The following is a 26320-nucleotide window of genomic DNA, read 5'->3' on the forward strand; positions in this document are numbered from 1 at the left end:
TGTGGCTTTGGTACCACCACAGGCACAGGAGCAAGCCTATCGCAACCGTAAACATTACCACTCAATAAATGCCCTTGTGGTGTGTGTTGCTAACATGCTGATTTCCCATGTCTGTGCACGTTTTCCAGAATCATGCCTACATCATGAGGCGTAGCAGGGAACCACAAATGATGCTGCGGCTGCACAACGAACGAGCATGTCTTGTTGGTGGGTATACTCTGTTGGTCCTGTGTGTTGCGGCATCTTTGGCTCTTACGGCATCTCCTGACCCACTTATTTACATGATGTTTCCATGTAGGGCACTCTGGATATCCCAACATGCCATGGCTAATGACACCTCTCCGCAACCCAAGAACAGCTGCAGATCACAGGTACAACAATGCAGACGGGCAGACCAGGCGAGTGATTGAGAGGACGTTTGGCCTCCTGAAGAGCCGATTCCGGTGCCTTGACAAGACAGGCGGGTCCCTCCCATATGCACCGGAGAAGGTCTGCAAAATCATCATTGTGTGCTGCATGCTGCACAACATGGCCGTTGAGAAGGCAGTGCCACTCATCCTTGATCCTGATGAGCAGCAACACCCACCCATGGAGGATCCAGGGCTTGGTCACGAGGCAAGTGATGAGGAGGAGGAGGATGATATCCGGAGTCAGCTCATACGCAACTTCTTCTCATAATGGTGAGTCACTGGGTATGAGTGTGCAGGCTTGTAGCATTGAGTGGCATGTGTTGCAATGTGTGTGTCCAGCTGACTGAATGCAAAGTGACTTTGATGTGTGTACTGATGTGTCACTCAAGTGATGATTGCATGCCACACAGTTTTGCGGAGAGACTTTCTTTGAAATTTGCATGTGTCCAACATTGTTCATGTTTCGTAACTGACCATGTGTGCGGCGAGATTTGTTTTAGGTGACTTCTTGTGTGTCTGTCATTCCCAGGTTTTTGCGCCTGTTGTCTGCTCGTGTCATCTTTATCCTCCTGCTATTCCTCATGAGGATTGCAACGTGTGCTGAATCAGCGTTCCATGCACGGACATGTGGAAATGTCAGTTTGGGTAAGGATTGCAGCAAGGCTTTTTGGTGGTGGTACGGGTTGGGAATGTGTGGGGACTGCTTCTGTGTATGTTGTGATACCATGCATACATGTCTTCTCACCATGGAGCATATAACATGTAGCATCACTCCCATGACATGATAGTCACCCTTCTTGACAGTCATCTGTAGTGGAGTGTGGAGTCTGATGAAGGCATCAATGTGCATAAACCTTGCCTCTGAAACATTGCTGATGCTACGGGTGGACATAGTGTGGGACATCACAACAACAGGCTCTATGGTGAATTGCAGCCTCTCCGTGTGTAGCAGGATGTGTTTGGCTCATCCCCTTAACTTGTGTGCCAGTTCATTGGGATTTACAACATCCGTGTTGTGAAGGGGGGGTCCAGCGTATGTCCCACATGTTCTGTCAACTGACCTGTGAGTCTGTTCGTATGGATGCATTTCCCTTTGTGTGAGTTTGTGCAATAAAGGTGTTCAGCACAATCCAAAGTGCCTCATCTCTGTCACTGCAGATCTCTTGCCAGTTTGCATGCGTCATCTATGGCATAATTGTCAAAGATTGAGCATATGAGTGTATGTGTACTTGCATGCTGTTCTTCATGGCTAATAATCTCTATTGTGCATGAAGTACCTGGTTGTGTATGTATTTGTGCAGGTTGCTCCCCACAAAGGGACGTCAACGCCTGCTGACGGTGTGTCTCCTGTGTGCAGCTCCGCATTTTGTTGCCTGATCCAGTGGCCGTCATTTTTGTTAATTCTTCATACATTTTCTCGGAGTGACCCATGAGTAACCTGACACTCCTTCCTTTACATACACCTGTTGCACTGTGCCTTTCTGACCTCCTTGTCTTTGTGTGCTACTTTTTGCCTAGTTTCTCACTCCTTCCGCCTGCTGCAGCCTCACCTGCGGCACCGCCCCACCGAGTGCCCTGATTCTGCAACACACACGCCTCCAAAATGCTCCTCCCTTCCCCCCTCCACCCATTCTTAATGCAGCCAGCAGCTTGTCTGTGCCACTGTTGCACCAACGCCGTGCCAAAGGCAGGCCCGTCTGCGCCTGCAATGTGCACAGTGCACGGCTCTCTGGTCCTTGCATGACCCACGTCACACAACAGGCTCATGCTGCAGCCATCCCTCCAAGCAATGTCCACCAGACAAGCAACCGACTGCTATCAGGTAACCCCTAAGCACACACACAACACCTTTGCATGCAGAGTGTGCAACTCCAACTGCCTACACAGCGCTGCCCCGCCTACCACACCCTGTCAGAACAACCAGGTCATGTGCCTCCTACTCCACACCCGCTCCGTCCACCAGCACACCATTGGACTCTGTTACATCCTCAACACAACAGCCCCACACATCACCTTCAAGACAGTAACCTGGATAAAAGCATCCTCAGCACACAACTTCTTCATTGCCATCTCTGACGGATACAAGATCACCCGCAGGGACGGCACCAACAATCCCGGTGGATGACTTGCAATTTATTCACAAGTACACCCTCAGAGTCACAAATCTGGTTTTGCACCAACCCCCTGGCAACCCTCAGAGTAACTTTCATCTACAGATCTCCAGGCCTATATCCACAAATCCCCAAAGCCATCAACACGTACATCTGCACGCACGCCCTCACCTCCACAGGCTACATGTGGCTGGGGGCCAGTAACTTCTTGCTGGAGGAGAACCACACCACCATCCATCATTGGTCCATCAATATTTGCCTCCACCTCTTCGACAAGCAACACACTGCCCCACACCCCGCTACCGATCCCCCAAAGATGCTTGATGTAAGTCACCACAGACAAGCTGTGTGGGACACTCGAATCAACACCCCCGCCACACCCTGCAACCTCACACACTGGATCAGCAACTGATCCAACAATCTTGCCACATTGACGGACTTTCCTGTGAAGCACAACAACAGTTAAGCCACCTGGTACAAGGCAGACCTACTGGACTCATACAGATCTAGCCGGACTCTTGTGCAAACCTTGCAACACAAAGAACCATCAGTTACCTTACAGCCCTGGAAAACGCCACACACAGCCATCACCATATCATCAGCAAGGACAAGTGGAGATCCTTCAGATAGGGCCGAGGCACCCCAACACACGACATAAAGGAGCTCATCAGCATTGTGAGTGGACTGACAGCAGCTCTCCATCCAAAAGACACCCCACCCTTGCAAGGCAGATCAAATTCCTTGCAACTTTCTACCACCGCAAGCTCATGGACATACACGACAGCCTTGGCACACAGAGGCAGACAGCACTATTATCCATGGGACAAACCCCCCTCAGGTTCTGGACTCCCGTCAGCAGCAAATACACCACCTGGCTCATGTGCACCATCCACTCTGGCTCTCCATCAGGCCCCTTCCCACACAACATTTGAACCACATCATTCCCCAACCTTGAAGCTCACGTCCAGCATGTCATGAATGTATCCTTTGAGTTTGCCACATTCCATGGGAGCTGGAGGCATGCAGAGACCCAGGCCCTTCTTAAACAACGGACGGCAGTACCGCAGGAACTCCTGGAACATCACCCTGCTTCCCTATCCCTTACTCTTCGAGCAACTGACAAACTTCCTCCACGCAAACAGCTCCAGGCAACCGGCACCAGACCATCTTCCACAGTAATCACACCACTGCAACCTTCATAATTGCCACCACCAACAACAACTTTGCCCCGCTCAACAATGGTGAGACCACCCCTCTTGACCTCTCAACGGCATTGTACACCATGTGCTACCACACTGTCAGCTCACACATCTCAAACACTGGTGTCCAGATGAGGGGCCAGGATTAAATCAACAAGTAGCTCACCAGCAAGGCCCAGGGAGTCGGCCTCCACCCTTCTGCATGTGGTACACTGGGGTCATCTGGCCCATGCCCCAGGGCTCATCTGTCAGCGTGACGATCTCCAATGTCTCCATGACCCCTCTCTCCACCATCACATGCACACACGTCCTCATCATCATCTCGTATGCCATTGACACCCAGCTGCTCCTCACCCTCACCAAAGACCCAGCCATTGCCAGATCCAACCTTCAAGAAGGCATGAGATCTGTTGACGAATGGCTGAACATCAGCCACCTGAGGATGGACTTGGACAGGACTGAGGTCATCATCTGAGGATTGTCCCCTTACGACTGGGTCAACTCCTTGTGTCCCACTGGCCTGGACACCGCACCAGCACCCAGTGGCCACGAACGCAAGCTGGTGTTCATCATGAACTCATCGCTCACAATTACCATGCAACTCAACACCATCTGTACATCATGCTGCAACACCCTCCGCATGCTGCAAATGATCCACAGATAGATCCCCTCCAAGGCAAGACAGACCGTCCCCCAGGTCCACCACACCAGCCGGGTCAACTACAGCAACGCCCTGTACGGAGGGACAACAGCAAAACTGCAGGAGAACTTGTCCACATCCAGGGTGCATCCGTACACCTCACCTTCAACATCCCCCACCCCAGCCACATCACCGTCCACCTGAGATAGCTACAATGGCTCACTGTCTGCTGCAGGATCACTTTCAGACTCCTCACCCACACTCAGGAGGCAGTCCACAACCCCAGACCCAAAACCGACCTTTGACGTCTGTCATCCAACACCCTGTTGGCCCAACTCCGTGCAGACAACCTTGCCCTGGCCACCATTCATCACATCCACAGAACAACTGCATGCAGGAGATAGTTCTCCCACCTCGCCAAACAGACCTGGGACTCCCTCCCCGGGCACCTCCACATGACCCATGACCTCTATGCCTTTATGATACTCTTCCAAATTGGTCTGTCCGAGCAGTATTGCAAGCCCTCCCTCAGCAGCTTGAGGCCATCACGGGTGAGTATTGGGCTCCATGTCTGTATTTGATGATACATTGTGACCCATGTGTGTCCTCGACTGGACTCAGATCCCAGTGTATGGATGGCTGGAGTTAGTTCCACACTCAGGCATACTTTGACATATCCCCACACTTATGTTGTGGACTCATGCGAAATGACTGCAACATCAAATTTAAATGTTTTTTTTAATTATAGGTCTGGGGCGTGATTTGTGCAAGAAAAAGGTGCAATACAGGGACCATAGAATCCAAAGTTCCCAGGGGGAAGTGGGATCCTTAGCATTTGAAAGCAGCAGAGTCCAGACCACAGTGTTTGGCATCATTGGTCAGACTGTGACCAGCAAGTCCATGTGGCAGAGAATGTCAGTCAACGAGGTGATGCTGTTGCACATGAAGGCCAGGTGCCAGTCCAGGTGACCTAGGATATGTGGATGGCCCGCTGCCTCTCACGGTCTTTTCCGTGGATGACCCACCTTCCTCAGGGGACCCTCAGATGCAGGCCTTGACGATGCTAGGGACGCTCCGTCGTACAAATCCTCCTCCTCTTTCCCTGTGGCTGGTGGTGGTCTTCGCCTGGTGGCACAGGGAGGGTTGCCCATGTTGTCTGAGATCCGACAGAGTGAATGGCATATGTCCCTTTGCACCGCCAGGAGCTCAGCCAGTCTTGCCTCCATCCGTCCTTAGTGTTCTTGTTGACTGGCATGTTGCTCGGCCTGCTGGTTCTTCATCTCTGTGATGGTCCCCTTTATCTCTGTGAGTGTCCCAACTACCTGGCTGATTTCCCTGGTGTCACGCTGGTATGCCTCCATGATGTTGTGTATGTGTGACATACCAGTCTCTTCAGCTGGCTGGTCAGGTTCTCACCTCCGCCTGCCTTCACTCCCACCACCCCTGCCCACACGAGCCTGGCCTGCCGTTGTGGGCACATCGGGTCTACGGGACCCCTGAGGGATTGCAGTGGTGGTTTTGTCTGCCTCCTCCTGGGTGCCTGGCGAACCTTGTCCCTCCTGGTCAGACTAGCTTAGTTGTTCACTGCGGGCAGGGCTCCTCGGTGTCTCCTGGGATGTGGCAGGAATGGGGGTGGTGGTTGGCACAGATGTTCCTGAACCAGGTGCTGCAGGGGCTTGGACAGCAGAGGGTCCAGGTCGGTCGGGTCATCCGCGGAGTGTTGAGAGGCATCGCTGCTGGTGGGATCAGGTTCCTCCCGAGCCTGGGACTTTGATTCTTCACCCCCTTTGTTGGGGGGAGATTCCTCACGTGGCCCTGTGTGTGAGAGACAGTCAATGTAAATGCTGTTTCATGCAACATCCATGTTTCATACACATTCTAGTTGGCACTGTTCCTCCAGGTAGTTGTATGTGCCTAGCATTCTCCTCAATTTTCACTTGTGGATGGGTATGTTGCGGGGGACAGATTGATATGTGTTTGACTTGTTGATTTTTGGCTTGGATGCTTCTTCGGCTATGTATTGGTCTTGTTGTGTTACATGTCCATTGTGACAGTGGGTAAATCCATTGCCTGTCCCGGGGGTGTCTGCTTGTGTAAGGGGTGTGTGTGACAGTGCCTGCTGGTGGCTGTAGTGTGATTTTGCCCTGGGGCTCCCAGGTGATGTAGCTGTCCCCCCATGGAGCATGCTGCCATGACAGTGAGTGTGAGTTCCTGTCCTAGATATCTGACCTTGCTGTCTTGGTGTTTGTGTTTGCACTGGTCACAGGAGGGCCTTGTGCTGCCTACACCAGGGCCCAGTGTCAGCTATCTTGTCAGTACTTTCCCAGTCCCTGTGCATTGAGCATGGTGCATGGGTATGTACCTGGGCCATATGGGATGAGGGCAATTGTGTCTGATTTGGAGTTCAACAATGCGTTTTGTGATACCCACCCTTCCAGCATACCGGACATCCATTCTTGGGTTAGTGCTTCGTGTAGCATGGGACATAGCATGGCCTTGCTTTCTCAATGGGGCATACACATGTTAGTGGCATTGGCGTTGTTTTTGACTATGGTTCTGGCCAGTGAGTGTTTGGAGGTAGCTGCGTGCATTTTGTGTAGTTGGGGTGTGGATGCCATTACCCCCATGTTACATAAGTTGTTTGTGTACTCACCAGGCTCTGGAACTCCTTGAAGTCCATGTACTCCCACCGGCGGAAGCAGGGCCATCACCTTCTCCTCCCAGGGATGGAAATGTACTGGTCTGCGGGGCCCACCACCTCCAGTGATGTTGCTCTGGGCGTAGTCATCATTCATTTTTCGCTTGTCTGCCCTCCGCAGATCGTACCACCTGGCTTGGCATTCAGTCCTGGTCCTTCTGATGGGTGCAACAGCATTCACCCTATCGACAATCCTCTGCCACAGGCGTGATTTTTTGGCTATGCTGGTCTGTCTGACCAATGTTCCAAACAGCTGTGGCTCGACTCTGATGACTTCATTGACAAGGATCTCCAGCTCCTCCCTTGTGAACTTTGGATTCTTGTCTGTGGGCATGGTGTGGGGTGAGGGTGTGGATGGTTGTGGGTGTGTGGGTCTGAATGTGAAGTTGTGGGTCTGAATGTGAAGAGGGGGGTATGTGTGAAGGAGGTTGTGTGAAGGTGTATATGTTAAGGAGGATGGGTGCAGTTGTTGGTGTGTGCTCTCTAGCTGCAGTGAGTCTGTTGCAAAGACTCATGGTTTGTGTGTGTGGGCCCTTTTTATTGGTCCATTTGTGGGTGGGCCTCAGTTTGAATTTTTGGTGGGTGTGTTATAAGGGGTGGTTGTGAGTTTGCCCCGCTGTTTGCCTGTTTGGATGTGGCCAGGTCAGTCATTTCCATGTTTTGTGCACTGTAGACATGTTTTGTGGTGTTGTGCGAGTCGAATAGACCCTCCTTGTGCTGTTTTACATTGCCTATGTACGGTGCGTACATACGCGATGTTGTTGTGAGGTGTGTACATACGCAATGTTGGGGTACGCACTGTACATACGCGATGATGTTGTTGTAAGGTGTGTACATACGCGATGTTGTTGTGAGGTCTGTACATACGCGATGTTGGCGTACGCACCGTACATACGCGATGTTGGGGTATGCACCGTACATACGCGATGATGTTGTTGTAAGGTGTGTACATATGCGATGTTGCTGTGAGGTGCTGAAGTGTGTTCTCCTTAGAAATGTTGCACAGCAATTCAAGTAGACAAGGAAACTTCACTCTTTGATAGGGTTTATTCCAGTCAACAGGATACAGAAGTAAACAGGTGTAGAGGGCTCAAGGTGGCTGCTCCAACTGCTAGAGAAGCAAATCCATCCTCTAACCCAAACATTCCGAATATGTAATACATGGAATACTTAGGCAAGTACAAAGTAACATTCCAACATTTACATGTAAAAGAAGTGCACTAAGAATGAATGCATAGACACCACATATCTCCCTCCTTTTTACAAAAAGAGAAAATTACACATTTGACAAACATTGTGAACAAAGATCCTTACTGAACATACCTACTAGGAATTTTCCTAAATCTTGAACTCCTTCTGACCTCAGGAGAACTTTCTCCAATATTTACAACTGGATTATAAACAGGATTGAATTTGGCCAAACGACCAAAATTCCACCATTGACCATTCTCTAATTTTGCAGAGTTACCTTTAATAATGACTACACGTGCAGGATCCCTGAATTTTGATTTCCCTTTTTGTAGTAACAAAGGATCCTTGACACGAACAAGATCACCAACAACAAATTTGACTTCTTTCTTGGAGACAGGCACGGAGAGTTTATTACATCTCCTAACACTCGCTTCATCACTACGATTCTTAGCAATGAGTGAATTCTCTGCAACATCACATTTATTATCCAAGCAACTCAACTTCCAAAACGGATTGAGCGTAGATACCACTTTCCTCCCTCTCATCAATTCAAAAGGAACACAACCGGATACAGAGTGAGGAGTAGTCCTATATGCCCACACTACATCTCTAACAGCAGACTCACAATCTACTCTAGCTTTGATGGCACTCTGAATGCATTCAACTAGCACCCTATTGAATCTTTCAACTTTGCCATTCGCTTGAGGAAAGTATAAAGGAGTGCGCAAATGTTTGATGCCCATCTTTGTCATAAATTCTTGCATAAGTTGTGAAGTAAACTGAACCCCATTATCTGTAAGTAATTCCTCAGGTGTGCCCTCTCTGCTGAACACATCTTGAAGGAATTTAATGACAGATTTTGTGTTTGGTTCAGAAACACCTCTGACTTCTACCCACCTGGATAAATGATCAATTAAAACTATGAAATATCTCATACAATTGGGTAGTACATGAAATGGTCCAAGAAAGTCTACTGCGACCTTTTGCCACACCCTATTGGGAGAAATTGAAGGTTTGGGAGATGGAGAATTTGTGACCAAATGTTTGTCACTGTACAAACACTGTGTACAATTAACAACAAGTGCTTCCACATCTCGATCAACAGACGGCCACCAAAAATCATTGCGAACTCTGCGCTTGGTGGCAGTCATACCCAAATGACCTGAATGTGCCGTTTCTAGATTTCTGTGTCGAAGGCAATTTGGGGGAATCAGTTTACCTTCTCTGACTAAGAGATCACCTACCAGAGATAACTCATTTGCAACCTTACAAAATGATTGTAACTCAGGTTCAACAGATCTTTCCTTAGGCCAACCTTTCACTACAAATTCCATAACTTGTTTGAGTAATGCATCACTTTCTAATGCTTTATGCCACTCTACCATGTCAGAACAGATTACAGTGTCATCAATGCTGGCAATTATGCATTCTTCAATGTCATCTTCTGACACATTAGACTTGTCCACCTGCACAGGATGTCTGGATAAAAAGTCAGCTTTAATATTTTTACCTCCAGCTATGTATTGTACTACAAAATTGAATTCCAACAGCTTTGTGGATAACCTGGCTAACCTAGCAGTTGCTTTTTTGATTTTGTTGCCAGAAAGGATGTCCACTAAAGGCTTGTGATCGGTTCTCAAACAGAATTTTCTCCCCCATAAATATGGTTTAAATTTCTCAATTCCCCATACACAAGCAAGTAATTCTTTTTCAATAACTGAATATCTCAGTTCAACATCTTTCATGCGTCTGGATGCAAAGCCAATCGTAAGATCATTGTTGCCAGACATTTGCGACAATACAGCACCCATGCCATAGGAACTGGCATCTACAGTAACAAATGTATCTCGCCCTTCCACGTATGCCTGAAGAGCAGGTGCAGAAAGGATATTTTCTTTGATGCGCTGAAAATGATCTTGACAGGTGGCTGTCCATATGAAATCAGAGTTTTTCTTTAAAAGACTTCTGAAACATTCAGTGAGACTTGCAAAATTCTTTATGAACTTGGAATAAAATTCGCAAAGCCCAATGAATGATCGAAGTTGATCTTTGTCAATAGGGTGAGGTGCATTGACGATGCCATCCACAATGCTGGGTTTAGGTTTAACACCATCCTTGGAAAGAACGTGTCCTAAGTATTCAATCTCATTTACAAGAAAGATGCATTTATCTTCTCTGACAGTAACATGATTGTTTTGCAATACGGTAAGTACTTTTTCAAGTACCATGTTGTGTTCTTCTTTTGAAACAGTGTGCACCAAAATGTCATCTTGAAAAACAACTACATTAGAAATATCTTTAAATAGATTACTCATGACTTTCTGAAACACAGAAGCAGCTGACGACAAGCCAAATGGCATCCTGCGAAACTGGAAGGTACCATCAGATGTAACGAAAGCCGTGAGATGCCTAGAGGACCCATCCAGTTCCACCTGATGATACGCAGCTCGTAAATCTAGCTTGGAAAACCATTTAGATTGGCCGACAGCAGTGATTAGGTCCTCAATGCGGGGTAGAGGAAAGTTTTCTACCCAAATTGCGTTGTTAATAGTGCCCAAGTCAATGCATAGACGAAATTCGCCATTTTTTTTCTTGGCCAAAACGATCGGAGAAAGCCATAAGGTGGCATCTACTTTCTCTATAATGCCATCTTTTTGCATGTTGTCTAACATTGCAGACAGTTCACCTCCAACACTGTGAGGAACATCGCGTAGTCTATGCTTGACTGGTTGCGCACCTTCCTTAATCTTGATGGTGTGGCAAAAATCTTTAATCAAGCCACTTTTGTCAGAGAAAACATTTTTAAATTTCTCTTTCCAAGTTGAATGGTCAGAGACTGAATTGGTAAGAGAAACCGGATGTTTATGACCAGGTTTAATGATCATACCAAATTCTGCTTGATGCCACCACCCTAGAACATTAATACCTTTATATGCTACATAAATCTTACCATGAATGGTTTTAGTTTCAAAGGTGATGTTGCCACAGAAGTATCCTGCTAAGTCAATTCTGCTGCCTTCAAAAGCAGTAGTGACAACATCAGGAGGCAATAACATTTTGTGAGACCAGCTTTGTTTATACTTGTCAATGGAAATGATAGTAATTCTTGCCCCCGAATCTATAAGTAGCGGAATGTTGATAGTGTCAATGAAAATCTGGACCAAAGGATCTGAAATTGTGTTCTCGGAATGTACATTATTAATGTCAAAATGCTGTCACTGGGGTTTTGGGTTTAGGTAACGGCGCCACAGGGAAACTTCACATACGTTATCTATTTGCTAAGTAGTATGACGGTGCTAAAAGGTGGGAAGTACCGCCTGACTTCCCAGAAGAAAGAGCCTTAGCTCTAAACAGTTGTGCAATCAGTCCTTAGCACACGCCCTCTTATCAAACATAACATTATTTCGTGTTTTCACATTCACAGTACATATCGGTTGGCAGAAGAAATAAGTTAGTCTCCTCTTATGGGTGGTTCTTTATTCATTAGGTGTCTTCAGTGCGGTACACAACAGCCAGCCAACACGTGTTTCGTCGCAACAAGGGAATGTAGTCCCGCGACTTTTTCAAGGCTGTGTTACAAAAGAAATTGAGAACCTATATAGTACATAACTTGAAAACATGTACTTAATGGTAATTTCAAAGAAAATCGGTGGTGAAACTCAAGACGACTAACAGCGGGTGAACTATGTAGTCCATTGCAAAAACACTAAGTGTGATTAAGCACAATCTCTCTTGATTCAAGAAATCTTAATATAACCATAAAGTTTCTATGATTCTAATAATGGTGGAGAGAGCTGGAAAACCGTGCTGAAGTGGGGAAATACGCCGAAAAACAAAGCTATTCATATTTGTGAGTAGCAAAACCCACGTGAACATAATCGTGGTGTGACGTGGCTGGTTCAGTTCATTATATTTAAGACCAGACGGTGTGCGTCTCTATATGTGCTCATGCGAAGATCATTTTTGTGCCTTATATCGGTGAAGAAAAACGTGAACGTGAAATTGAGAGTCATCCGGTCATAGCTACCTAATCTTTGCTTGGTAAGGTATTTCTGTAAAGAATGAACATATCTATTTTTAGTTCTCGTAAAAAGGACTCTGATAAACCAGAACCGAATATAAACATGGGCAGTTTTTGTTAAAGTAAAAAACCTACTTATTAGGTGGTGATAATTCCAAACCACCTATGGTTTCTGCAGTAATGGCATCACTTTCTTCATGAGTATATGTTCTTTGATCAGGTTCAATAAAGTTATTTTCAGTACTGTGAAAGATAAGTTAAACGAGTTACTTAACCTATATCACAGGCTATAAACTATTAATGCTAACGCTGTGGTACGGCGTAATATGTTAATAGGGCAAAAGGCTAAGCGTGGTTTAGAGACTCTGTCCTTTACTATGAACAGGAGTGGTTAAAAAGATATTGAAATCCGACATTCAGCTATGAAAAAATATGACAAAAGTCATGTTTCGAGTAAAGTAACTATGACTTAATTACGCGCGTTTATAAGTGCAGGCTCTTATTGAATAGAAAAACGTCCCTGGCTGCGGGTCTGTTATCAGAATACACCCTTAAATGTTCATCATCCTATTGCGAAAAAAATAGTGTGAGCCGTAAAGAAATAATCGAGTATAACCACAAGTAAAGCACGTTGATGCGGAGTATAATCGTGCCGTGATCACTATCTGTCCTCAATCTGAACTGAACCTGTATATATACCAAAACAGCGTAAAACCCCCAGTTTGTGCTTAACGGCTCTGTTCATTCAGCGTGACATGACTCGTACTCAGAAACGAAACCTGAATCCAAAATAAGGGATGAGGTTTCTCAACTATCTTCTCAGCTCACTGGGTAAACAATCCTAGTACACTAAGACTCGTAACGAACTCGAGCTACGCTTACCTTATATGACTGAAAACGAGCCGGAGTGATGCCCGTCTCTGGTTTCCCGGTTTGGAGTGTTTGCATGCGAGTGGCTTACCTTGTGATTATATTTCCGGTTTGGGAACGTGAAGCGTAATCACGTGACTAGTTCTATTACGTGCCTCTTCCCATGCCGTGAATAGAAAAAGGACTCAGGTGAATTAACAAATACGGCGGCCATTTTAAAGCTTAATCATTGTATCCTAGAGTTAGTGCTAATATCTATTGTATAGGTCTCTCCAACTATTAGAAACAGTACAAGGATTTCAGAATTATAATGTAAAACGAAACTATTAGACACCTGAGTCCTTTTTCTATTCTCTAAACCACGCTTAGCCTTTTGCCCTATTAACATATTACGCCGTACCACAGCGTTAGCATTAATAGTTTATAGCCTGTGATATAGGTTAAGTAACTCGTTTAACTTATCTTTCACAGTACTGAAAATAACTTTATTGAACCTGATCAAAGAACATATACTCATGAAGAAAGTGATGCCATTACTGCAGAAACCATAGGTGGTTTGGAATTATCACCACCTAATAAGTAGGTTTTTTACTTTAACAAAAACTGCCCATGTTTATATTCGGTTCTGGTTTATCAGAGTCCTTTTTACGAGAACTAAAAATAGATATGTTCATTCTTTACAGAAATACCTTACCAAGCAAAGATTAGGTAGCTATGACCGGATGACTCTCAATTTCACGTTCACGTTTTTCTTCACCGATATAAGGCACAAAAATGATCTTCGCATGAGCACATATAGAGACGCACACCGTCTGGTCTTAAATATAATGAACTGAACCAGCCACGTCACACCACGATTATGTTCACGTGGGTTTTGCTACTCACAAATATGAATAGCTTTGTTTTTCGGCGTATTTCCCCACTTCAGCACGGTTTTCCAGCTCTCTCCACCATTATTAGAATCATAGAAACTTTATGGTTATATTAAGATTTCTTGAATCAAGAGAGATTGTGCTTAATCACACTTAGTGTTTTTGCAATGGACTACATAGTTCACCCGCTGTTAGTCGGTCTTGAGTTTCACCACCGATTTTCTTTGACATTACCATTAAGTACATGTTTTCAAGTTATGTACTATGTAGGTTCTCAATTTCTTTTGTAACACAGCCTTGAAAAAGTCGCGGGACTACATTCCCTTGTTGCGACGAAACACGTGTTGGCTGGCTGCTGTGTACCGCACCGAAGACACCTAATGAATAAAGAACCACCCATAAGAGGAGACTAACTTATTTCTTCTGCCAACCGATATGTACTGTGAATGTGAAAACACGAAATAATTTTATGTTTGATAAGAGGGCGTGTGCTAAGGACTGATTACATTATTAATGTCAATGCAATCTACTGCTAACATTAATTCTTCAAATTTGTTTTCTACAACATCAATATGTAATACATGGAATACTTAGGCAAGTACAAAGTAACATTCCAACATTTACATGTAAAAGAAGTGCACTAAGAATGAATGCATAGACACCACAGGTGCGTACATACGCGATGTTGGGGTATGCACCGTACATACGCGATGATGTTGTTGTAAGGTGTGTACATACGCGATGATGTTGTTGTGAGGTGTGTACATACGCGATGTTGGAGTATGCACCGTACATACGCGATGATGTTGTTGTGGGGTTCGTACATACACGATGTTGGGGTACGCACCGTACATACGCGATGATGTTGTTGTGAGGTACGTACATGCACGATGTTGGGGTACGCACCGTACACACGCGATGATGTTGTTGTAAGGTGTGTACATACGCAATGTTGTTGAGAGGTGTGTACATATGCGATGTTGGGGTACGCACCGTACATACGCGATGATGTTGTTGTGAGGTGCGTACATATGCGATGTTGGGGTACGCACCGTACATAGGCGATGATGTTGTAGAGTGCGTACATATGCGATGTTGTTGTAAGGTGCGTACATACGCGATGTTGGGGTACGCACCGTACATACGCGATGTTGTTGTAAGGTGCATACATATGCATGGGGGGGCCTGTACGACTCGTACCCCTGTACGGCTCGCACCCCGGGAACTACTTTTCCCGGGAAACGAGTCGTACAAAGTTTGCTTTGTAGCGGGTAAAGTCATTTCCCGTGTACGGGACGTTTTCTGTACGAATCCTAAATCGGAAAGCCGGTCCGGATCGTACTTGTACGGTCGGACTGTATTTTTAGGAATCGTACGGAAAAGTGTCCGGGTCCGTCTCGTACAACTTTTCCTGATCTAATTCGTACGGATCGGGCCGATCCGTATGTATTTTTACCGTACGAATCGTACTACACGGGTGGGACGGCACTTGTATGATTCGTAAGGGAAAAATTACGGATACGAGTCATACGGAAAAAAAAAATACAGGATCGGAATCGACCCCTCCATATACTTTCTGCATATGCCACATTTATGCAATTATCAGATGATGCATGGAAACATGCATAATGGATAGTCATGCCCCATGTTGCGTTGACACAGCCAAATACCTGTGCCTGTGCCTCCCTGTAAACACACATAAAACCTTCTGAATGCACACCTACGTGCCTGTAGGTAAGATAGCTATACATCAAAACATGTTTTCTCAGTCACATATGTAGTTTTTTCATGGAACACCGCAGATAAAAAATCCAATATGTCCTTTTGCAAGGCCAACCAGCTCCTGACATCCACCATGTAGGGCCTTGAAGTACAACTACAGTTATACATTGGTGGCAGCTGTGTAGATGTTACAAGTTATTTGTTGTGCACAGAACACATCTAGGAATTCACACTAACATGCTGCTCACTCCTGTTCACTGCCAGTTGATGTCTCTGACACTCACACTGCAGCCTATGTCATAAGGCCACATCTTATTTATTAAAGGAGTGACAATGCTCACCATTTAACAATGCAGTCACAAACACAATGCACAATAGCATGAGAAGGGGAAATTAATGCAAGGCTTCCATAGGTCGTGACATGTCACATACCAACATGTCCACAAGTCCCTGCCAGGCCCTCATTGATCCAAGGCAGGATTGTGTCTTCTGTTGATGATGAAGTAGGTGGACTCCATTAGGACAGCTAATGTGTGAGGATACCTAGGATCTGGCATATGACATCCCTACGTTGTGCTGACTGATGACATTGAGGACACACCAATGTGCCAAAAAATCGCACGTCGATTACAAGCATTAGCCACAACTTCACCATGCACTGATGCACAAGGACACCCCTCCACAATGCACACATACTGAGGACTGACAATCTGACTAATCTTTGCTCATTATCATCTTTCAAATCACTGTAGAACACCTCAGTCACATCACAATTCGACATACCCACTGATCACATCCAACCATGTTAAAACATAGTGCCAAAACAATCTCGCAATACCCAGGTTCAGCTACATTGCAGTCAAGTCACAGAGTCTAACCGTAACAGTCATGTTGCCATGTGCACAAATGGAAAAGGTAATTTAGCCAACACATCACTGCAATCATCACCATCTACCCCATCAGCACCTGTGTGCACTTGCTGTCACTAGGGAAGGTAAGTACATCATGTTATGCCATGCTGCTGATATTGGGCTAGTATACTTCACAGTGGTGCTGTCCACTATATGCCTGTGAAGAAAGGGACTCACGGGACAGGGTTGACCCTTACCAACTCACTGCTCCCTGAGTCCACATCTGTGCATGCTTGTAGCCACTGACACATCATCACATGAGCACACTATTGAGCTAGCCACACAGCTCACACAAGCCTGATAAGTTTACTGGGCTACCCATTGCACACATTGGATTATTCTGTGTAGGAAGGTCTCAGTTCAGACAACATTTATACAATGTGAGATGTAAAAATGCCAAGCTGATGTTATGTGACAAGGGTCATGGGTTTTAACACAAGAAACAAAATGTCGTACAAATGCAGAACAGCTGCACTCAACACTGAGGCCTTTGTAGTAAATACAGTGCTCAAAGCAATTGTAATACCCGACAGAACCAGTTGTTCTATGTGCCACTTAGAAGCCATTGTATCACACTAGATACATCACAGAGCTCCGCACAGGCTCAGGGCTAGGATTCATGCAGTCGCTCCACAATACTCATCCCCAACTTGCTGCTGATGGGCCCTCAAGCGTCCATCCAGCTCTGGCTGTGTCACTGCCAAGATGCAGGCCATTACTGGTGTCATGCTCCGGCGTGCCAACCTGCCACTGCGCGGGAGCACCTCCCAGCTTCATGTCAGCGACGTTTTTTCTCAGGAGGCAGATGTCATCCCACCCCTTGTGGCAGTGCATATGACGTTGGTTGGAGACACCCAAAGACGGCACCTTGCGTGCAATGGCCCTCCATATGGCCTTACACTGATGGACCTTCAGCTGCAGGCATGGGAGACAAGAAGAGGAGGTTTATGTGAAACTGTGTTGTGTACCACTGTGTGACAGTACAGCATGAAAATACATAGCACACTCACACATCAATGGAGAGCAGAGCCCATACAGCATGTCAGATAATACACTTTGAGCAAACCATATCACTGCAATGGTTACATATATGATGATGGACACACTATGTGCCCATCCCATACACATGCAGAGTGGCAGCACAGAAACCAAAGTGAAAATTTCCCTCAGCTGTGATGCACTATGTGACTGAGTGTGACATACAATACACTGGGAATGATGTGTTGAGGTCAGACTCACTGTGTCCTACACTACACACCCCTTAATGTCCCTGAGCATTGCCTAGCTACATGTGTCATGGTGGTCACATTTAGGGCCCTGATCTTACAATCTCACACTCTTCTCACAAGGTGGAGTCCTGTCTTGTGCATTCCACAGGCCTATGATGGCTCGCTGAGAAATAGGGTTTTGGACAACACATATGTTTCACTCAGTCCTTTTGGTGATGGGTCCTTGTAACACTGGGCAGTTTCTGTGCAGGCCAGTGGGCCTCACACTGAGGATAGATGTGACCCATCACATAAATCACATGCATGTACAATATGAATGGAGATACAGTGCATACACATGCAAAACTCTACACATCAAGGAATCCATAGTAGGATGACATGTCCAACTCACATTTAGCTGATGTGTCATAGGTGAATTACCCCCTAGAGTGATAGACTCAGGCATTGTACTCCTGTGCAGAAGGGAGACATCTCCCTAGGGTCATTTTTAAAAAGGTAAAAACATTATTCAGTACCCTCTGGCCAAGCTACATTTGTAATGTCCCAAAAGAGCATATGAACACCTAATGAACCAGGACATCACATAGCACAGGTAATGTGTGCTCAGACTTCGAGTCTTTCAAACTAGCAGGGTAACTGGGTAACTACCAGACCACAGTATGTCATTCCCATCCTTAAATGCAGTCAGGGCTTTGTGGAAATAAGGCTACACATCCCATTGACGTGAAGTCAGCATGCTAGGCAGTGTTTCACACATTTACATTACACAGTCTCAGAACAAAATATGTTCATTTTGGCTTAAGTGGAGCTGGACAAGTGTCCATGTTGCCATCTTTCCCACATACTCAAGTGCAATTATTACTAGGTAATGTATGGAGTATGCTGTTGGCAAAATATTGATGCATGCATATTTGCTTGAACTCACAGGCACATACTACTGTGCAGTAAGATCATGTGAGCATACTGAGCACTCTCAGACTTTTACTCAGACACTTACCAGTACATTTGGAGCACCATATGGCCACCCATACTGTGCAAGGACCTCGGCTACCAGGACCTCCAGCTCCTCTGTGGTGAAGGAATGGGCCCTGATGTTCTCTGTTCGTGCCATCCCTGGGTCCAGAGTAAAGGTACAGCAGCAGTTGGTGGTGATGAATAGCAGGCAGCACTGTCTGAATACAAGTGACATGTGTGGCTCTCTCACAGACATTTATAGGCCCCCAGGGTTGTTTCAGTGGTACACTCCTGTTGCAATTGGTCTGCCTGGTTTGCATCTTTCAATTGTATACAATGACCGGGACAGCGATGGCGGTGCATGCCTACCACGAGTTTAAAAAATGCATTGCACTACCACGATGGTGGTTTCCATTGGCTGCAATGGCACTGTCATAGGCGGTGTCACACCGCGGGGGCCAGGCCGTGATTTCCGCAATCAGGTCTCTTTCAATTGTGGCCAATGACCGGGCCTGCGGTGGTGGTTCATACCTACCACGAGTTTCAAAACTACATTGCCCTACTGCAATGGCGATTTCCATTGGCTGCAATGCCATTGGCATATGCGGTGTCACACCGTGGGGGCCAGGTGGTCTCTACCGCAATTTGGCATCTTTCAAATGTGGCCAATGACCGTGAGCGCAGTGGCGGTGCACGCCTTCTGTGAATTTCAAAACTGTATTGCACTCCCGCGATGGCGGTTCCCATTTTTATGTTGTTATGTTAATTGAGTTTATAAGGTGCACAGCTACCACAAGGGGTTTCCCGGTGCCAGCCTGAAAGTAAAAGAAAGACCAAAAAAGGGGATTACTGGTTAAACAACCACGTTTTCAGACATCTGCGAATGTTCTCATAAACTGTTTCTTTCCGTAGTGACATGGAAAGAGAGTTCCACAGGGAAGATCCTAGGTAGGCAAAGGATCGCCCGCCCATGTGCGTCAATCTGATTCTAGGGACCGCAAATTTCATCTGAGTTGTAGAATGGAGGGGGTGTGAAGGAGTGTAGGTTTGAACTAAGAATTGCAGGTATTGAGGGGCTGAGCCGGTTTTGATTTTATACATGTAGCTCAAGGCTTTGAATTTGATACGATTCTCCACCTTGAGCCAGTGAAAGTTGCGAAGAGAACCAGAAATAGAGGCAGCCTTGGAACCTGGCAGAGCAGTCTAGCGGCTGCATTCTGCACCATCTGCAGTCTTTGTAACACATCCTTGTTTGCGCCCAAGTATAGAATGTTACCGTAGTCTAGCCTAGAAGTAACAAGCACCTGGACTACGATTCTCTGAGTAGAGAAGGGCAGCATCCAAAGAATCTTGTTTAGCCATTTAAGGATGGTAAAGCAGGTTAAGGCCACCTTCACGACTTGCTGTTTCATTGATAACGGATCCTCAATGACAAAGCCTAGGTTACGGACTTGATGAGTGGGCTGGGGTAAGAAACCCATTTCCGAAGGCCAGTGCTGTGGACCCCAGAGATCTTGTTTTTTCCCCAAAATCAGGACTTCTGTTTTTCTCCGTTTAGTTTGAGCAAGTTTGCTTGCATCCAAGATGCATTTTCCTCAAACAAAACTGGAGAGTGGAAGGCTCGGATTACTTCACTGCAGAGAGGGAAAAAATGATCTGGGTGTTATCCGCGTAGGAAAATAAGGACAGCCCTGCCTCTTCTGCAATCACCGCTAGGGGGCGAACATAGACATTAAACAATAGGGGGCTTAATACAGAACCTTGGGGTACTCCATATGGGGATGGCTGGATTTTAGAGCTGGCCGTGGAAGAAAGAACCTGAAACGTACGGTTAACCAAGAAGGAGCCAAGCCATTTGAGTGCAGGGCCGTCACTGCCCAGATTGCAAAGCTTTTACTAACAAGGTGTGTGACACCGTGTCAAATGCGGCGCTTAAATGAAGAAAAAATAAGGGCCACCGTGTCCCCAATGTCCAAACTGTGCTGTAGCTTTTCTGTGACTCCTATTAGAGTTGTTTCAGTAGAGAAACCTGCCCTAAAGCCAGATTGTGAAGGGTGTAGAACAATTTGGGACTCAACAAAGTGGGACAACTGCGAGTTTATATCTTTTCCAACATTTTGGAAAAAGCCGGAAGCAGTGAGATTGGCCAGAAATTGGAGAACTGGGAGGGATCAGCATTGGCCTTTTTTAAAAGTGGAAGAACCATAGCATGTTTCCATTCGGGCGGAACTATTGCCTCCTGTAAGGAGGCCTTAAGGAGCTCCATAATTAACATAAGTGAAGGGAGCTCCAGTTGCTTCAGCACGGAGATGGGGAGTAATGCAATGGCATTGGCATATGCGGTGTCCCACCGCGGGGGCCAGGTGGTCTCTACCACAATTTGGTATCTTTCAATTGTTTCCAATGCCCGGGCTCGCGGAAGCGGTGCACGCCTACCTCGAGTTTCAAAACTGCATTGCACTACCCCTATGGCAGTTCCCATTGGCTAAAAATGCATTGTCATATGCGGTATCACACAGCGGGGGCCAGGAGGTCTGTACTGCAATGTGGCATCTTTCAATTGTGGACAATGACCGGGCCCGCGGTAGCGGTGCACGCCTGTGGCGAGTTTCAAAACGGCATTGCACCACCGCGATGGCAGTTCCCATTGGATGCAATGGCATTCGCATATGCGGTGTCACACCGTGGGGGCCAGGGGGTCTCTACCACAATTTGGCATCTTTCAATTGTGCCAATGACCGTGGCCGTGGTTGCAGTGCATTCCTACTGCACCTATTGTGCTATTGCATTGGCACTAGCCAATTTTCATCATTGAACGCTATACCTGTACAATGTATTCTAGCACCTGGTTGTAAAGTTAAATTGCATTGGCATATGCGGTGTCACACCGTGGGGGCCAGGGGTCCTCTACCACAATTTGGCATCTTTCAATTGTGGCCAATGACCGTGGCTGTGGTTGCAGTGCACTCCTAGCGCACCTATGGACACATTGTGCTATTGCATTGGCACTAGCCAATTTTCATCATTGAACACTAAACCTGTACAATGTATTCTAGCACCTGGTTGTAAAGTTAAATGCAAGTGTGACATTTAAGTCACTGATGCCCACACATGCCATGTCAGTGCACATGATTACATGCATTGGCATGTACTTCCTCATATGTCACATATGATATTTGTGTGCATGTACACTGATTTTGTGTGTAATGGAGTCTCATATTTATGAATATGTCAATGTGTAAGATGGCTAATCAACCCACAGTAATGATGGACTAACCACACAATATGCCTATTTCACAGTGTACATTGCGGTAGTCATTTTGATAGTTGATCAGCTTACACACACTGTGCTCATTGTGTAAAAAAGATGTGCTTTGTGAGACTTAAGCAAGAAGGTGTCAGGTACAACAGCTACGTGGTAGTCAGCAGTGTTGCTGTTTGCTACATGTTCTGTGTCACCTACACCCAGGGCTGGTGACACAAGATGTAGGAGTGTACCATTTAACATTTACATAGTCTGATCTGATTTGGAAGTAGTTAGTATGTACATACTGACCACATGTACGACTACATGAGATCAAGGTGTCTGTGCATGTGACTTGTGCATTAAGCTGTTATTACAGTCCTGTCATGGCATTGTGTTAGTCAATATGTAAGATGTTTGACACATCTCATTGGTGAATTAGATTTACATGTGTCCTCGTTCATATTATGTAGGAGACAACCAAATGTGCATTGGCCTTTCCCAGTGCTTGCGAACATGGAGGATGAGGGCATCATAAGGAAATTCCGTCTGGATCGCCTTCCCCTTCAAGGCCTATGTGGTCAGTTGGAGCCCTATCTGAGGCCTCACAGAACATATCCGACTGGTTCATTTCAGTACACGGTGGCCATTGCCTCTGAGATGTCTCATGCTATGTTCAGCATGGTGCTATGTGATGTCCTGTCCGCAAAGTTGACCTACAAGGACCGCTACATCCACTTTCCAAGGAGACATGAATAGGCAGATGTGAAGGGTGATTATAATGATCTTGGACACATACCTAATGTTGTAGGAGCCATTGACTGCACACATGTTGGCCTAGTTCCACCACAGGTATGTGAGCACATCTACTGTAACAGGAAGCATTTCCATTCCATTAATGTGCAAGTGGTATGCCAAGCGGATATGATTATCTCCCATGTCTGTGCCAAATCTTCAGGTTCAGCACATGACTCCTACATACTGCATCATCCCACAACTGATGGAAAATCTGCATCCAGAGTGTATGTGGCTTGTTGGTGAGTACGCATAGTCAAGTAGTGTGCTGTATGTGTGACATGCTGTTCTCAGCTACTGTTTATATTGCAAAATGTGTCTGTGTATCTCACACCTAGGTGAGTCTGCGTATCCCAACCATCCTTGGTTGCTGAGCCCACTGAGGAATCCAAGGACCCCGGGTGAAGTCCGCTACAATGATGCACAAGGGAGGACACGTTGTGTAGTGGCACGTGCTTTTGGGCTTTGGAAGTCTAGATTTCGGTGTCTGGACAAGAGCAGAGGTGCACTACTCTAATCTCCCCAAAAGGTGTGTCAGATCATAGTTGCATGCTGTAAGCTCCACAACTTGGCCTTGCGCAAAGAGATCCCCTGCTCCTGGACGATGATGAGCAGCGATGCCCCACGCTGCAAATCCACACATGCCCAGTGATGATGATAGTGGAGAAGTGGAAGGTGTTGACCTGAATCAACAGCTCATCGACAACTACATCTCTTGAGTGTAACTGACATTGTACAATAGTGACATTGTCTGTTGGCTTTTAGGGTAGTGGCAAGGCCTAGATGGGTTTTTTGACTGCTGGCTGAGTGCTAATGTCTGATGTGTGTGGCACAGGATACTATTTTCCACGTACCTTATGTCTATGTTGCTGTTGTTGCCCATTGTTCTGTGTGATGGTTTTTGTACGTTGTTGACTAGTGGTGTGTTTTAGCTATTATGGCATCACCTGACAAGAAAATGACATTCTCTTGTATCTTTCAAGGTTCCTTCACCTTATCATTGCCTCGTCACAATCAGAGCATGTGGTACATTGGAATTTGAGTTGACATTGTACATACTGTGATAAACATGGAACTGACACAAAGACATAGGTGTGTAAAGAGTGTTTATTTTCAATAGGTTTTGTGAAAGAGCAGTGATCGTTTTTAAAATTGTGCAAAGTGAATTTATGAGTTGTAAGTGATGGTAAATGAGACAAATAGAGTAGTCACCACATTGATGTAGTCTCACAGTCCAACAGACTCCTGCCATCAACATGGCAATGTGGTTAAGGATAGTTAACAAAGTCAATGTCAAGGGCAACACAGGTGCCATCATGGCTGGCTCAGCGACTTACCTTTGGTTGGTGCTTTGCCGCGTGATCCTCCCGTGGTGTTTCTCTGATGTCCCCCCCTGCGTTTGGCAGGGGGGCCTCTGCTGCAGGCTCAGCGGTGTCTGAGGAGTTATTGTCTTGCAGCTCCCCCCTTTCTGTGGCCGCAGCTGAGGTGGTGGGAGTATCAGCAGGCTGGCCACTGGAGGGGGGTTGAACCGTCATTTGAGACGCATGTCTGTCCCTCAGAACACACACAAGCTGGCCCATGAGGTCCACAAGTTGGACCATACATGTTTCCATGGACCTCAGCAGCAGGCAGAACTCACGCACTTCTTCCACAACCTGGCCCATCTGTCCCTGGTTCTGTTCATATGCACCAAGGACTCTTGCAATGGTGGCCAGGGCTTTGGTCTCAGTGTCCTCCTGTGACTAGCCCCCAGTTGCCCTCCCACCTGCCCTGCTGACCTGTGGTGTAGGGACTCGACACACCCGCACACTCTCCCTGGCATCCTCGAATTGTGTGGTGCTGTTGGTAACCACTGAGGCAGAAAGAGTGTTGCAGGCAGCAGTGGTGATGGTGGAGGTGGCTGCCGCACTGGTCGTTGTAGCAGAAGTCAGTACTCTTGTTGTTGCTGCGGTGACGGTGGTGGTCGGGACAATGAGGCCTTGAGATGTAGTGCACCCTGGCAGTCTGGAGGGGCCAGGTTGTTGCTCCTCATCCGAGAAACGTAGGGAGTCTGCATCAGAGAGTTCACATTCCGGGGGAGGGGGAGACAGGCTATGCAGGTTGGTGGTGTTTTCTGCTGGAGTTCCTTGTGGATCTCCTATTGAACAGAGGTTAGAATGTCAGTTAAGTGCACTCCACAAGCTTGGTGTAAGGCTTTTGGATGTTACATTTCTTACACCAAACACTTTACATTGCAATCACTTGGTATTGCTGAAAGATAATGAGCATCATGACATGATGTTGACGTACATACATTACTTGTCAATAGTGTGACATGTAAATTGAAACCATGTGCCACATACAGATTGTGTGATTACAAGGACATGTCATCATCTACCAACTTGCAGGACAACAACTTTTGATAATGCGTCTTTTTTGTTTACTCTTCCTGGAATGAGTTTGAGCTCAGCAAGAAGTAGCCGTTGGAATGTTATACATACCTTTTTTATGTCATGTACTTTACTTTGTCAGATTAACCATGCATGTTTTGTGTTCATATGGACCTTCATGCTCTGACTCCATGGCACTTACACATTGCATTCTGTTCTGTGCATGATTGGGCCCTGAATTTCTTTCACATGTGACTTGGTGAGTCAAAGTTTAATGTTTGTGACAGTTGCATGCGCTTAGCTGTCTGCACACTGGATGTAAATTCTGGATCTATGCCAAGTTGGCTGACATGTGAGGGCTGGTGTGTTCATATGGCTCCATGCATTGTGAAAAGGATGGCAGGGTGCATGCACTGACTACCTACCTGTTGAATCACACAGTGGAGGGAAAAGTCTGCCACATGGTTCTGAGTGGGGGGTATGTTCCATCCTGCTCAAGGGTGAGGCATGAGAGCATGAGATGGCTACCTACCTGTAAGTTTGAGGTGAGCAATTAAATGGCTGCCACATGGTTCTGGGTGGGGGAGTGTTCCATTCTGCTAAGCTGTGGGACAAGGGTGCCTGGTGGGAGTTGTAGTACTGGCTTCCTACCCACAAACCCCCCTCCCTGTTAAGATGGCTACCTACCTTTAAGTTTGAGGAGAGCAATGACATGGCTGCCACAGGGTTCAGGGTGTGGGGAGTGTTCTATCCTGCTCAGCTGTGGGACAAGGGTGCCTGGTGGGAGTTTTAGTGCTGGCTTCCTACCCACAAACCCCCCTCCCTGTTAAGATGGCTACCTACCTGTAAGTTTGAGGAGAGCAATGAAATGACTGCCACAGGGTTCAGGGGAGAGTACTCCACATTGCTCAGAGGTGAGACAAGAGAGCTTGAGAAGGCTACCTACCTGTAAGTTTGAGCAGAGCAATGAAATGGCTGCCACAGGGTTCAGGGGGCAGTGTTCCATCCGGCTCAGTTGTGGGACAATGGTGCCTGGTGGGACTTGTAGTGCTGGCTTCCTACCCACAAACCCCCTCCCTGTTAG

This window comes from Triturus cristatus, chromosome 7, assembly GCF_964204655.1.
Source record: "Triturus cristatus chromosome 7, aTriCri1.1, whole genome shotgun sequence".
Taxonomy (NCBI): Eukaryota; Metazoa; Chordata; class Amphibia; order Caudata; family Salamandridae; genus Triturus; species Triturus cristatus.